Source organism: Mytilus trossulus, chromosome 8 (assembly GCF_036588685.1).
Source record: "Mytilus trossulus isolate FHL-02 chromosome 8, PNRI_Mtr1.1.1.hap1, whole genome shotgun sequence".
NCBI classification, from domain to species: domain Eukaryota; kingdom Metazoa; phylum Mollusca; class Bivalvia; order Mytilida; family Mytilidae; genus Mytilus; species Mytilus trossulus.
The window spans coordinates 27,359,283-27,376,408 of record NC_086380.1 but is presented as its reverse complement, the minus strand read 5'-3'; the positions used below and the strand labels follow the sequence as shown (position 1 = coordinate 27,376,408).

At 31.8% G+C, this 17,126-nt stretch overlaps 1 long non-coding RNA gene across 1 annotated transcript; it reads right to left on the bottom strand.

Moving 5' to 3' along the window:
- Positions 1-4,792: 4,792 nt before the first annotated feature.
- LOC134681793 (uncharacterized) lies at positions 4,793-6,668 on the bottom strand. The gene is made up of 3 exons (XR_010100694.1): positions 6,444-6,668; positions 5,142-5,303; positions 4,793-4,879 (listed from the first exon to the last, which is right to left on the bottom strand). It is a non-coding gene; the product is annotated as an uncharacterized LOC134681793 (long non-coding RNA).
- Between the last annotated feature and the right edge of the window lie 10,458 nt (positions 6,669-17,126).

The window sequence follows — 17,126 nt, the reverse complement described above, 5'->3', positions numbered from 1 at the left end:
ATCGGTCTCGGTATAAGTGTTTATGAAGACGACTTTTCCAAAATGTCTAACACACACATGAAACTAAATACATCCGCAAATACAAGTCAATCATCATCGATCTTCACGAGAGTTATGATTTTTACTTACATAAAACGCTTAATACATGTTTGATTAACATTAATGTACAAACAAAATGAAGTTTAACAGAAAACAAAAAAAATACGGAATTTGGAAAAAAGGGAGAAGGCTTTACAAAAATGTCCTGTCTCCAATTACCTATGAATTTTGATAAACTTTTTCTTAAATTCTCCATACATAAAATCTTTTACAAAAAATCTCCCTACAACAGTTTGTATACTTTGAACCAAGCTCTAAATTCCCGCGATTTCGCGAATGTGTTCTAGTTTTAATGAAGAATCATCTCTCCTATTCCCAAACTTATTTTCTCCCTATTCTCAAGATTCTGGATGTTCTCTTCTATGTTTTGATCAACTTTCCAATATGTGTGCCCCACCCTACCACTGCCCCCTAAAACAATGGGTATCTATTGTATCTATTGAACGCCATAGCTATTTAATGTGGAACTCTAATATTAGATTATGTTGTTTTATCATTACTTGATGATAGTTTGTCTTTACATAATATGTTTTTGACATTAAGTGATGATTTTTTTTACATAACTCAATACGGAATAGTCATTACTTAATATTAATTTCGATATTGCATGATATGGTTTCGTATTAACTTGATATATTTTTGTCTTTATTTAATTTGGTTTCGTCATTACTCGATGTAGTTTCACCCTTATTTAATGTGGTTGTGTCATTAGGCAATGTGGTTTTAACATTACATGTATTTGGTGTGTATGTGACTTTAAAAAAATTGTAGTTGTTTCATTACCTGATGTGGTTTTGTTATTTCGTAATGTTGATTTGCCAATTCTTTAAGGGCATACGATACAGTTTTGATTCTGTATTTACAAGTTCATGAAAATTTGCATATATAGGCTATTTTTTACCTGATTAAATCAAATATGTAATAAAAAATATACCTTCATGTGCTACTTTTTGAGTAAAAAGAGGTCGAAATTTTGTATATTTGCTCAAAATTCAGATTTGTGGCCGTAATTTCTTTTTCGAAAGAAAGACATAACTTTTTTGTTATCAAAGATAAACACACAAGATCTTTTGTTGAATAATCGGTAATTTCTGTATTTTATAAATATCCTAAAAAAAATATGCAATTTTTGTATTTAGAAATAACTCATATTTATCAAATGTTCATGAAATGAGGAAAAAACGTCATTTTTTACTGCATGTTTATCAAATTAAAAAAAAATCCTCTATTTACGATTAATAAAATTTGAGTCACATAATCTCCCTGCAAAATGAAACAAAATGCCGTTTTGTAAAATAGGGGTCCATGAACTCGTTTTCAAATTAAATCAGTTTGTATGATAAAAATCAGTCGAAAAATGCATCTTTTCCCGATATGTCACAGTTTGACGTCGCGAAAATAACAAATTACGTTAGCAACGTCATGACCTTCCCTGTAACTGTATCGTATGCCCTTAAATGGCTTTGTCATTACGTAATGATGTTTAAAAAATTGACGATTTTACACTACATGATATGTTTGTTTCAGTATTTGATGTGGTCCTGTTATTCTTTAATGTAGATATCCCATTACGTGATGAGATAAAACCACGTGACCATTTCGGAAAAAAATATGGCATATGTTTAGACCGATTTCCATATGTCGTTTGTGTAATGCGCTTTAGATGAGTACCGCTATCCATTAAGTTAAAGTTCAAATTAAAATTCAATAGACCACTTTCGAGTTTCTCCGTCACCGGGAAAAACTCGTCAATTATACGCGCCTGAATGATGTCATTTACCATATAGAGGTGATCGCCTGTATCACTGCACTATTAACCTTCATCAAGCGTCCCAGACAACATGAGTATGTTGGCCCAACATTGGCACAACGTATATCATTGCATTGGCCCATCGTTGTATTTAAACGTTGGCCCAACGTATAAGTGCAAAGTGGGCCTACGTTGGCCCAACATGATGGCTTCATGTTGGCCCAACGTTGTACGGTTATATGCAATACATAGAGCCAACGTTGGCCCATTGTATTAACCAGATGCTCCGCAGGGCGTAGCTTTATACGACCGCAGAGGTTGAACCCTGAACAGTTGGGGCAAGTATGGACACAACATTCAAGCTGGAGTCCGCTCTAAATTTGGATTGTGATTAAATAGTTTACACAGCATAGGTTTCTGACACAGAATGAATGTATTCAAATGAACTTAAAATTTTTGTTTTCTCTTAGAGCAATTCACTATGCTGTTGAATATTAATCCTCTCAAAAAAATGTTTGAAGAAATTTTCTTTTTATTTATGAAATTTCAAATGAGAAAAATTGAACCCAATTTTTTAATCACATCCCCCTTTCCCTTATTCCAAAACTAATTTCAATTAAGATATTCTAATGGAGTTTGCAACAATTACTACTCATTTAAATACATCATAAACTATTAAGATGTAAAAAAACTGCTTGTTATCACTGAATGGTAAAGATTATTTAAATTTATCAGTTGGTAGTAAAAAGTGAATATACATTGTATATTGTATATAATGAAGATTTAAGTTGATTCTGGACAAAGAAAGATAACTCCAATTAAAAAAAATTCTTGCAGATATTTCTTGCTTACTTTACAGGACAAAGAAAGATAACTCTTAATTAAAAAAAAATTTGCTATTTCACAATATTGTGAAATAAGATATTTCTTGCCATTGCACAATACTGTGCAATTGAAAAGACTTGCTATTGCACAATACTTAATATAATAATTTTAGATCCTGATTTGGACCAACTTGAAAACTGGGCCCATAATCAAAAATCTAAGTACATGTTTAGATTCAGCATATCAAAGAGGCCCAAGAATTTGATTTTTGTTAAAATCAAACTTAGTTTAATTTTGGACCCTTTGCACTTTAATTTAGACCAATTTTAAAACTGGACCAAAAATTAAGAATCTACATACACAGTTAGATTTGGCATATCAAAGAACCCCAATTATTCAATTTTTGATGAAATCAAACAATGTTTAATTTTGGACCTCGATTTGGGCCAACTTTAAAACTGGGCCAATAATCAAAAATCTAAGTACATTTTTAGATACAGCATATCAAAGAAACCCAAGGTTTCAATTTTTGTTAAAATCAAACAAAGTTTAATTTTGGACCCTTTGGACCTTAATGTAGACCAATTTGAAAACGGGACCAAAAATTAAGAATCTACATACACAGTTAGATTCGGCATATTAAAGAACCCCAATTATTCAATTTTGATGAAAATCAAACAAAGTTTAATTTTGGACCCTTTGGGCCCCTTCTTCCTTAACTGTTGGGACTAAAACTCCCAAAATCAATACCAACCTTCCTTTTATAGTCATAAACCTTGTGTTTAAATTTCATAGATTTCTATTTACTTATACTAACGCTATGGTGCGAAAACCAAGAAAAATGCTTATTTGGGTCCCTTTTTGGCCCCTAATTCCTAAACTGTTGGGACCGAAACTCCCAAAATCAATACCAACCTTCCTTTTGTGGTCATAAACATTGTGTTTAAATTTCATTGATTTCTATTTACTTTAACTAAAGTTATTGTGCGAAAACCAAGAATAATGCTTATTTGGGCCCTTTTTTGGCCCCTAATTCCTAAACTGTTGAAACCAAAACTCCCAAAATCAATCCCATCCTTTCTTTTGTGGTCATAAACCTTGTGTCAAAATTTCATAGATTTCTATTAACTTAAACTAAAGTTATAGTGCGAAAACCAAGAAAATGCTTATTTGGGCCCTTTTTGGCCCCTAATTCCTAAAATATTGGGACCAAAACTCCCAAAATCAATACCAGCCTTCCTTTTATGGTCATAAACCTTGTGTTAAAATTTCATAGATTTCTATTCACTTTTACTAAAGTAAGAGTGCGAAAACTAAAAGTATTCGGACGACGACGACGACGACGACGACGACGACGACGACGCCAACGTGATAGCAATATACGACGAAATTTTTTTCAAAATTTGCGGTCGTATAAAAACGAAATCAATGTTGGCACAACGTTGGACAAACGTAGAAATAGCTTTTCTTATGTTGGCACTATGTTGGTCCAAGGAAGATATTTTTATTTTTATGTTGGCAATACGTTGGTCCATTGTATCAACCAAATTACAATGGATGCTGTATGAGGAGCTGAATATGATAAATACTCCGGAACACATTTGATCTTTTTTTGTGTTCAAAACTGCCAAAGTTTAAGGTAGCAATTCTGTATTTTTGTATTACCCATTGTTGTTACTGGCCTTGTTTTTTTCATGAACTTTGCCTCTTTAATTTTATTTATTGTGTGACGCTAAGATATTTCTTTGGCAAGGTTTGATAGATCGACCAGATAAACTCTGTTTCATTTGGTGTCTAGTAAAGAGTTGCCTCATTAGCACTCATACCACATCTTCTTTTTTCATATCAATTTCATTTATTCCATTAACAGAACAAACGACGTATGGCTTATGGTTAGGCGATCATATAATAATTTTTTTCGGAGATGTAATTTTAGTTGTATTGGTTCCAGATCCAGAATGAAAATTAAATAATTCAGAAGATGAAACTTTATTTATTTTAAATTTGATATCGTTGGTCGTCACCACGAGTATGGTCCTCCTCAATTTGAACTTCAAAAGTGTCATTATTATTTATATTCTTTTTTTCCCTTCTCTGTTTCCTGCCACCTTCTCTGTTCAGGCTTAAGCCCTGCCAATCTTTAGCTGCATCATCTTTCTCCTTATCCGAAGACTCTTTACAGCTATGTTTTTTTTCTAACCGACTCTGTAAAGTTATAAGTAGCCTTTATGGTGTATTTGCCTAATGCATGCGTGCGTAATCTCCCTTCTAGATATGTAATATAAATTAATGTATATTCTAAATATTTTAAACACAAAAATTTTAATACAAAATAAAATCTTAAATAACCATTTTTTTAATTTTTTTTTTAATATTGGTAATTTGTCTAATGGTCAGAAATTCATTAGTATTAGAAGGATTTGTGAGTATAACTTGCCATAAAGAACTCATAAAGTGTAAAACTTACTTATCAAAACATCATTAATGATCATACGGGGGGAAAATCAATCTTGTCTCCTCTCCCTAGCCAATTCAATTTCATGGCAATACAGTTTTCCAGGATTGTGCCCATAATCCTTCTTACTCTCTGCTATACTGTATCTCCTCCAAAAGTACTCAAATGTTTGATCTGAAACATAATTATATGATGCTAGATTTAAATAAAATAAAAACAATTGCAAACAACAAGCAAGAGATAAACGTACAGTTAATAATATGACATTTTTACATTGTCCTTGGTATCTTACAAGCACAACCATTATAGAATATATATGAGTAGAGGACAACAATACTGATGCCGATATAGGACCTTGTAAAGCTTGCTTTATGCACTGTGGGTTTTTCATTGTTGAAGGTCATACGGTTATCAATAGTTGCTAGTGTCATTCGGTCTCTTTTAGGTAGTAGTCTCATTGTCAATCGAACTATTTGTTTTATTTTCTTTTTTCTTTTTTTTAGTTTCATGAAACTTAATGCATGCATGTTCAGGACGATAAGTGGCTTGAAATACAGAACATATTCATTAATTGTTGGTGGATATATAGGAGGTATCATTGGCAATCATTATATCACATCTCCTTATCTTTATGTTTCTAGCAATTAATTAAAAAAAATAAAAAATAGCTATTTTTCTTATTTACATGATCATAAAACAAACCCTTATTATTCTTATTTCAGAATTCGGTATCATACTTTATATATTCGTAATATACATGATATGTAAAGAATAATTTAGATGTGTATTAATGAACAGTTATATATTTGATATCTAAAACAGTGTGTATATGATCAGGTTTCAGAAATATATCGTATATGCTTACATGCGATTTAGAAATACAATAAAACTAACACATTCATTTATATTTCAATGAAGTAGAAATCATTATACCGCATTTTTGAAACATTATACGGAATAAGGTACATCTTAAGACAATTATTTTCCATTAACTTCAGTAATGATCATACATCAATGTACATGTTGTTATAGATTTACAAAAAAAATATTAAAATATTGGTAATTTACAATTTGTTTGAAGATACAAATGTTCAGTGGCAAATAATTCATGATGATTAATAGGATTGAAATGATTTAAAATCTAGAAAATATTTCGCCTGAAACTTATAATTATCAAGATCAGCTTTATAAATGATAGAAATTATGTTATGTTTTGATTTTTGACAACATCCCTCAGATTAAAAAATCATATTGTATTTGTCATTCTGATCCTCTATATATATATATATCAGATTTTTTAAAGTTACAACTTACATGTTACTTTCTTTCTCTTTGAATCTCAGATGACATGATTTTCTCTTTTTGTTTTCTTCCGATCACTGCTTTCTTACAAATACACAACAGGAAATAATCACAAAAGTGACCATCCCATTACATTCAGATTTCCTATAAACTTAATTACCATAGCAACTATCTTTGAAATTTGTCGAACATATGGTCAACCTTATCAGAATGGGCTTGATTAACAGACTGGCTGTATCAAATTTCACTCTGCATATAATTGATATTATTATGTTTCACAAAGATTAATGAATAAAGTTAAAAAATAATTATTGCAATAAATTTTAATTTTTAACCAGGCAATTTATGTTTACGATAAACCTTTTTTATTACAGTAATAATATTCCAGTATTAATTTTACCTGACTTATATATAGAGTATAATATATGATCAACGTTGGCCCAGCATTGGCCCTACATAGAGTAGTTATAGTATATAAATGTATCTTAGTGAAAAAGAAAATTGACAGAGTGTTATAGTCTAATCTTGTTATAGTATATAAATGTATCTTAGTGATATAGCGAATTGACCGAGTATTATATAGTCAAATGTCGTTATAGTATATAAATATATCTTAGTGATATAGCGAATTGACAGAGTATTAAAGTCAGGTGCTCCGGAAGGGTTAGCAGATCCTGCTCCACATGTGCCACCCGTCGTTTTGCTTATGTGATAAAAAGTCCGGTAAATAGTCTAATTCGGTAGGTCAAGTTCATGAAAGGGAAGGGGATGGTAGTTACGACGTAAGGAACTTATCCGATATCATTTGTGAAACGGTTATGTCATAACGGTCAACCAACTCGTGATGGCGTCCGTAAAATTTACGAAAGGATGATTTCAACTTTACCATTTGGAACGCTTGGTTTAATAGCTTCCTTATGAGCAGCAACCCTCTATCAAGAAAATCATGATATGAAATGCATGCACGGGAATATATCGTATCAATTGGGAGATATATCCCGTATGCAGGTGCTGCTGAAATGTTGCTACTCAGAAGTTGAAACTGATGGTTCTTGTATGTTTGCCAGTCCCTAGACATACTTTATGGCCAAATATTGTTGGCTTTATACAATAAGGTGTAAAAAAATCAATGATTTAAATTATATTGTAAACACTCCAGATCAGCGCAAACAAAATAGAGTGTATCAAATTAATATGCTAAAATCAAATGTTGAGCATACTAATGAATGTGAGATTAAACCAGTTGCCACTTTAGCCATGGTTAAATTGGAGAACAATTATGACAAACCAGATGTAAGTGAACCCTCTTTAAGTTCTGAAACTATGGAAGAGACTGTTAGACTGACAAATTCAGAAATTTTGTCAAACGTAGATTCGAAACTTGCCTATCTGTCTTTTGATTTTAGAGAACAAAATAAAAGCTTTGTTTTTTTCTTTTAAAAATCTTTTTCCAGATGTGCCAGACAAAACCCCTTCTGTTTGTCATCATTTTGAAGTTGGCGATTCTTCTGCAATTTAGCAACATCCTTACTGGCTCAATCCATTAAAACTTAAAGTTATGAGACAAGAAATTAAAGATATGCTTGACAATGATATTATTGAGTCGAGTTACAGTGAATGGAGCTCTTCTTGTCTTTCTCCTTGTGCCCAAACCAGAAAAAAATCGTTTCGTGACTGATTTCAGAAATGTTAATTCAGTTTCAAATTCTGATTCCTATACGATTTCGGGTATAGACGATTGTATTGACAACATTGGTCAAGCAAACATTTTTAGCAAATTTGATTTGTTGAAAGGTTACTGTTATATTCCATTGACACAAAGAGCTCGTGAAATATCAGCTTTTGTCACACCAGATGGCTTATTTCAATATACTGTAATGCCGTTTGGCATGAAAAATTCTCCAGCTACATTTCAAATATAATCAATAATGTTATAAAAGATTTAAACTGTTTTTATGCTTATATTGATGATCTCATTGTATGAAGTGATAGTTGGGAACAGCATTTAACATATTTATATGATACTTTTGAATGATTGTCAATCTTGGCAAAATGAAATTTGCCAGACCACTGTTAATTATTTAAGGGCATACGATACAGTTACAGGGAAGGTAATGGCGTTGCTAACATAATTTGTTATTTTCGCGACGTCAAACTGTGACATATCGGGAAAAGATGCATTTTTCGACTGATTTTCATCATTCAAACTGATTTAATTTGAAAACGAGTTTATGGACCCCTATTTTTCAAAACGGCATTTGGTTTCATTTTGCAGGGAGATTATGTGACCCAAATTTTATAAAACTGTAAATAGAGGGTTTTTTTTTTTATTGTGATAAACATGTAGTAAAAAAATACGTTTTTTCCTCAATTCATGAACATTTGATAAATATGAGTTACTTCTGATTGAAAAATTGCATATTTTTTAAAGATATTTAAAAATACAGAAATTACCGATTATTTAACAAAAAACAAATTGTTTTTATCTTTTATAACAAAAAAGTTATGTCTTTCTTTCGAAAAAGAAATTAAGGCCACAAATCTAAATTTCGAGCAAATATATAAAATTTCGACCTCATTTTACTCAAACAGTAGCACATGAAGGTATATTTTTTATTACATATTTGATTTAATCAGGTAAAAAATAGCCTATATGCAAAAAGGGGTTTAAATCTCAGGAGAGATAAATCTTGTTACACGAGGGGGTAGTCTCGATCATCCAGCCGCTTTATTTTTCAAAGTAGAGCGTCTGGATGACATGTGATATAAAAATGGTAATTTATCACATTCGGAATAGTATCGGATTTTTTAGCTTGTACTTAAAGATAATGTCCAAGACGAATAACCAAGAAGTTGGTTATTGACTTCGGAAGAAATTATATTACGATAATACTATTGAAAAGCCCGAGTGTACCGATTGTTGTTTAAAGCTATTTATATTTTTTTTTGTGACGACATACAAGTCGTGGAAAACACCAGACAGCATGGCTTCCATCACCGCGAATGAAAATAACAGCACATCAAACTTTGGTAAAATGATATAACAACACAAACTGTTACATAAATTTTAATACTTGTACAACCTGAAACATCGAGTAGTTATATTCTTTCATGCATGTCCGTGCTACGCAAACAAGTAAATAGTTATATACAATACATGGCAATTTTTGTATTAACTGGGACCACTCGAACAGTCGTATACGCTATAAATACATTTTGTGGTTGATTAGTAGTATCTTTAACTTTATAAATACTTTATTGAAAAGTGCTATGAAATGTGAACTTCATCTAGGATAAGTTTGTTGTATCTGTCTGCAGTGTATAATGGAGTTCGCATTTTGATATGTGAAAAAAGGGGGGAGGAAAAATGCGCAATGTTGTACACATTTAAAGGAGGGAACGCAATCCAAAACCATTAGTAGAAGAAAACCAAACAAAGTATATCTAGAAGATGCCAATTTGAACATACACTAAATGGTCAAAATGATTTACGCTCGATTTTTTTTATATAACAAATGCATTTAGCTTTGACAAACATATAAGAAGTGGGACACGTTGTTATAAAAAGTAATGTAAATATACTGTTGGTAAACAAAGTCTGGACTGGTCAACTGGACAATACTTTTTTTGCACTTTTAAAAGGCATTTTTTCCACACTTAAAAAAAATCATAAAAGAATACATGCAATGTTGTCGATGAATATATACCAATTGGCTTTCTTAACCTTGAAATAAAACCATTGCATGAGGAAAACACTGAAAATTCGATTTTATGCAAAACAATAGATCCAGCATCAATGAAAGGAGGTGTCAATGAGGCAACAACCGGTGATCCCAGTGACATACATTACCCAAAGAAGACATCGACATGATTAAGAGGTCATAATGTAGACTAAAACAAAAAATGAGAATAAAAGTACCAAAAGGTCAACATTATACAAATAAGAAGATGTGATATGAATACCAATGAGACAGTTATCCACCCCAAGCTCAAACGATATAGATGTGAGCAATTATAGGCAACTGTATGGCCTTCAATAATGATAAAAATTCATGCATGATTTTGATAGAGAATACAAACAGCGAATGTGTCAAAAAGACATCAAGCCGACAAAAGAACAGGAAACAACCCAATGCCACCAATGGTTTGTGTCATCAACACAGCGAGATAATCTCGCATGTCGTAGTGGGATTCAGCTTGCACCAAGACATTTTAAAATGTATATTTACATATAATATTTTTTCCAAACATTTTGTTTTCATATATGCTATGCTGGTGATAAAAAATTAATATGATTTTAACATTTACTTTCTTTTGTAGACAAACCAATGAAGATTTCTGGACACAGATATTATATGTAAAATGTGAAGAATTAAAAAAAAATCTATAATGCTTGAATTTTCATTGTATCATAAACAGCTCCAATTTTATAAAAAAAAAAAAAAGAAAATTACTGAAGCTGCCAGCAATCATTATAATCACAGTATATACACATTATTCTTGACAGCAACCGTAAAGCGAAAAAAGGTACACAGACAATCACGTTGGCATTGTATCTCATTACATGTCTGACCCTTCTCAGTTATTTATATGGTGTGGAGTTTTCTTAATATTGAAGGCCGAGCAGTGATTATATTTGCGAACATCCATGTCATTTGAACTCTGTTAGGTTGTTGCCTCAACTGCAATCATACCAATCTCCTTATTTTATATAAAAGTTCACATGTACAGGAGAATTTTTGTGAAGCTGCCCTTTAATACACGATGGATATTGGAATCGAATTCGTATTACGTGTGAACTCAGCATAATAGTTTGTAGAAGGAGAATACACTTTTCAGGGTTTTTTTTACAAGTTATCATGCAGTATTTGTAAATCCCATTCCATATTGTCCATGTGATTGATTCAAACATGAATTCAAAGAATATTAAATTGGGTTTCGTGAATGGCTGGTTAACTTATGTATTTCTTCAGGGACACGGAGACTGGCAAAGTGGTATTGTGTGAATATTGGTCCCAAAATGGTTTTTTTTCCCAAAAGGATTAGGCGATATAGATTATTGTGAAACATTTAGACTATTCTGTTCTTTGCAATTTTAAGATCAGTTAATTTTGTAAATAAAAATTGAGTTGGCTCATTGAATGATCTCACTGATCTGCCAGTACATGTAATAAGTTGTTATGGAGGATTTTCTACATTGAAATCTAAGTATTTGCATGAGTTGTTTTTTCTTTCCTTAATGAATGGCAATAATTTATTTTGAATTTATTGAACCATAAAACTAATTTTTGACTCTTCACATTGAATAATCCGCAAAGCGGATTATGTAAAATGTGAAGAGTCAAAAATTAGTTTTATGGTTCAATAAAATTAAAATAAATTATTGCCATTCATTATAAATAAATTTCTATCCAAAATAAGGCTCAAAGAACTTTTTATATTTTTTATATTAATAATTACAACGTACACACATGTTGGCGTATGAATACACAACGCGTCAAAGTGGGCGTGTCGCCATCAAAATTAACAACATTGAAAATAAAACTAATAATTTTAACCAATCAAAAGACAGTATAAACACCAAATTTATTTATATAAACGTAATGTGATGCCGGTGTGCTTTTCTAGTAAGGTAAGTGCGTCAGATATCTGAAAGATTATATAAAAAGGAAAGCATAAATTATAACAAGGATTTACAGAAATAAGAATGACGAGACAAAACTAAGAAAAAAGGGAAAAAATAAAGAATACCGACTAATGTGGGTTCAATATAGATCAATATACCGACTGTTGGTTGCTTAACGTCAAGTGGCAAATATTTCATAGAATAGAGAGAAAATGCTAAAATACAAAAATATAGAAAAATGGCATTTTATAGCATTAAGATAAGAGAATATTAAACGTGGTGTGTTATAATATACAAATAGATTGTATTTGGGTTGCTTGGTTATCATCTTGTGGTAAATAATGGTCATGTTCAGGACGGAAAAACGACAATAAATATAAAGATGAGGTCCTAGATTATATGCCGTTCGGGATACTGTTACATGTCGGAGAAACTGTAACTCACCAGAAAATTAGGGTATATTGTATGGCTTTATGTACAACGGTCCACCTGTATGGATCCATGGACTCTCTTAAAAATTTTAGCGCACAGCGGAGCGTGTTATCCCCTACGTACACAAACAGTGGCTGATCCAGACCTTGTTATAAGGAGGGCACTCTACAGTCATGCTACATTGTTTACCTATATAATCAACCATTTTTTTCCCACGAAAAAAAATCCTGTCTTAATTCTTAAATATTTAGTTTACATGTGTCACAAAATTCAGGAAAAAAGACCACCGCTAATTACATTTTTTGTCGTTCTTTTAAAATTGCCCATCTGCAAGTTGGGCAAAATAGGGTCAACTACAAAATGTCAGTTTTAATAATCACATAACTTTTATACATGTAACGTTACACTGTTTACCGTTTTTAAATATAATGGGGATAACGGAAGTGCTATTTATAGATGTGTTCTATATTTAATTATTTGTTACGCCCCCTATAAATATCTGACCAGTCCGGTTTATCACCCCAGACGCTATATTTGAATATGCGTCTGGGTTATCGAGACTAACGAGGGGGTAGCTCGTCAACTATAGTCTATTTCTAAAACATCTGTTGGATATTTATTTTGCTTAACCAAATTGTTTTATAATTAATTCATCACTTTGTGCTCGCAAAGTAAACTTTAATAGAAACCCTGACGGTATGCATTTGTTATGCAATCTTTGTGGTTTTGTGAAAAGATAGTTTGTATTATGTGCGTTGATGCCATATAGTTGATAATAACAAATACGCATGGGAGTTAAAATACGAGATGTGTGACCAAAATGGCCATTCACATTAAAGCCAAAAAAACCTGACTCGTAATTTTTGCATATAGGAGACAAATCAGGTAGTATAATATAATCGTCGAAGGATGGGTTGCTAATGGGTGCGAGCCATTGTGCAGGGTGATTTTCATCGCGAGAAAAGTGTTGTTAAAACAGAGATAATTCTTGTCCACCAAACTGAAAGCCATTAAAGAAATAAAGGAGTGTGGTCAGCCATGTATGTAAATAAATTCATCATAAATACCAGGACTTAATTTTGTATATACGCTAGACGCGTTTCGTCTACAAAAAGACTAACGCTCGAATCCAAAAAAGTTAAAAAGGTCAAATAAAGTACAAAGTTGAGGAGCATTAAGGACCAAAATTCCTAAAAAGTTTTGCCAAATCCAGCTAAGGTGATATATGTCTGAGGTAGAAAAAGAAGGTGAAAAAGTCTATGTGAGACCCCGAAATTGAAAGCATTATCCTTTTCCTTTATTAAAGTATGGTTAATCAATTAAAAATCATCAAACAAATAATCTTGATTTGGAACTGGCTGTTATCAAAGGGAAACAATTCAATCTCAATCTCAATGTGTTTAAAAGAGGGAAAAAAGATACCAAAGGGACAGTCAAACTCATAAATCTAAAACAAACTGACAACGCCAAGGCTAAAAATGAAAAAGAAAAAACAGAAAAACAATAGCACACACGACACAACATAGAAAACTAAAGAATAAACACACGAACCCCACCAAAAACTAGGGGTTTAAATCTCAGGAGAGATAAATCTTGTTACACGAGGGGGTAGTCTCGATCATCCAGCCGCTTTATTTTTCAAAGTAGAGCGTCTGGATGACATGTGATATAAAAATGGTAATTTATCACATTCGGAATAGTATCGGATTTTTTAGCTTGTACTTAAAGATAATGTCCAAGACGAATAACCAAGAAGTTGGTTATTGACTTCGGAAGAAATTATATTACGATAATACTATTGAAAAGCCCGAGTGTACCGATTGTTGTTTAAAGCTATTTATATTTTTTTTGTGACGACATACAAGTCGTGGAAAACACCAGACAGCATGGCTTCCATCACCGCGAATGAAAATAACAGCACATCAAACTTTGGTAAAATGATATAACAACACAAACTGTTACATAAATTTTAATACTTGTACAACCTGAAACATCGAGTAGTTATATTCTTTCATGCATGTCCGTGCTACGCAAACAAGTAAATAGTTATATACAATACATGGCAATTTTTGTATTAACTGGGACCACTCGAACAGTCGTATACGCTATAAATACATTTTGTGGTTGATTAGTAGTATCTTTAACTTTATAAATACTTTATTGAAAAGTGCTATGAAATGTGAACTTCATCTAGGATAAGTTTGTTGTATCTGTCTGCAGTGTTTAATGGAGTTCGCATTTTGATATGTGAAAAAAGGGGGGAGGAAAAATGCGCAATGTTGTACACATTTAAAGGAGGGAACGCAATCCAAAACCATTAGTAGAAGAAAACCAAACAAAGTATATCTAGAAGATGCCAATTTGAACATACACTAAATGGTCAAAATGATTTACGCTCGATTTTTTTTATATAACAAATGCATTTAGCTTTGACAAACATATAAGAAGTGGGACACGTTGTTATAAAAAGTAATGTAAATATACTGTTGGTAAACAAAGTCTGGACTGGTCAACTGGACAATACTTTTTTTGCACTTTTAAAAGGCATTTTTTCCACACTTAAAAAAAATCATAAAAGAATACATGCAATGTTGTCGATGAATATATACCAATTGGCTTTCTTAACCTTGAAATAAAACCATTGCATGAGGAAAACACTGAAAATTCGATTTTATGCAAAACAATAGATCCAGCATCAATGAAAGGAGGTGTCAATGAGGCAACAACCGGTGATCCCAGTGACATACATTACCCAAAGAAGACATCTACATGATTAAGAGGTCATAATGTAGACTAAAACAAAAAATGAGAATAAAAGTACCAAAAGGTCAACATTATACAAATAAGAAGATGTGATATGAATACCAATGAGACAGTTATCCACCCCAAGCTCAAACGATATAGATGTGAGCAATTATAGGCAACTGTATGGCCTTCAATAATGATAAAAATTCATGCATGATTTTGATAGAGAATACAAACAGCGAATGTGTCAAAAAGACATCAAGCCGACAAAAGAACAGGAAACAACCCAATGCCACCAATGGTTTGTGTCATCAACACAGCGAGATAATCTCGCATGTCGTAGTGGGATTCAGCTTGCACCAAGACATTTTAAAATGTATATTTACATATAATATTTTTTCCAAACATTTTGTTTTCATATATGCTATGCTGGTGATAAAAAAATAATATGATTTTAACATTTACTTTCTTTTGTAGACAAACCAATGAAGATTTCTGGACACAGATATTATATGTAAAATGTGAAGAATTAAAAAAAAATCTATAATGCTTGAATTTTCATTGTATCATAAACAGCTCCAATTTTATAAAAAAAAAAAAAAGAAAATTACTGAAGCTGCCAGCAATCATTATAATCACAGTATATACACATTATTCTTGACAGCAACCATAAAGCGAAAAAAGGTACACAGACAATCACGTTGGCATTGTATCTCATTACATGTCTGACCCTTCTCAGTTATTTATATGGTGTGGAGTTTTCTTAATATTGAAGGCCGAGCAGTGATTATATTTGCGAACATCCATGTCATTTGAACTCTGTTAGGTTGTTGCCTCAACTGCAATCATACCAATCTCCTTATTTTATATAAAAGTTCACATGTACAGGAGAATTTTTGTGAAGCTGCCCTTTAATACACGATGGATATTGGAATCGAATTCGTATTACGTGTGAACTCAGCATAATAGTTTGTAGAAGGAGAATACACTTTTCAGGGTTTTTTTTACAAGTTATCATGCAGTATTTGTAAATCCCATTCCATATTGTCCATGTGATTGATTCAAACATGAATTCAAAGAATATTAAATTGGGTTTCGTGAATGGCTGGTTAACTTATGTATTTCTTCAGGGACACGGAGACTGGCAAAGTGGTATTGTGTGAATATTGGTCCCAAAATGGTTTTTTTCCCAAAAGGATTAGGCGATATAGATTATTGTGAAACATTTAGACTATTCTGTTCTTTGCAATTTTAAGATCAGTTAATTTTGTAAATAAAAATTGAGTTGGCTCATTGAATGATCTCACTGATCTGCCAGTACATGTAATAAGTTGTTATGGAGGATTTTCTACATTGAAATCTAAGTATTTGCACGAGTTGTTTTTTCTTTCCTTAATGAATGGCAATAATTTATTTTGAATTTATTGAACCATAAAACTAATTTTTGACTCTTCACATTGAATAATCCGCAAAGCGGATTATGTAAAATGTGAAGAGTCAAAAATTAGTTTTATGGTTCAATAAAATTAAAATAAATTATTGCCATTCATTATAAATAAATTTCTATCCAAAATAAGGCTCAAAGAACTTTTTATATTTTTTATATTAATAATTACAACGTACACACATGTTGGCGTATGAATACACAACGCGTCAAAGTGGGCGTGTCGCCATCAAAATTAACAACATTGAAAATAAAACTAATAATTTTAACCAATCAGAAGACAGTATAAACACCAAATTTATTTATATAAACGTAATGTGATGCCGGTGTGCTTTTCTAGTAAGGTAAGTGCGTCAGATATCTGAAAGATTATATAAAAAGGAAAGCATAAATTATAACAAGGATTTACAGAAATAAGAATGACGAGACAAAACTAAGAAAAAAGGGA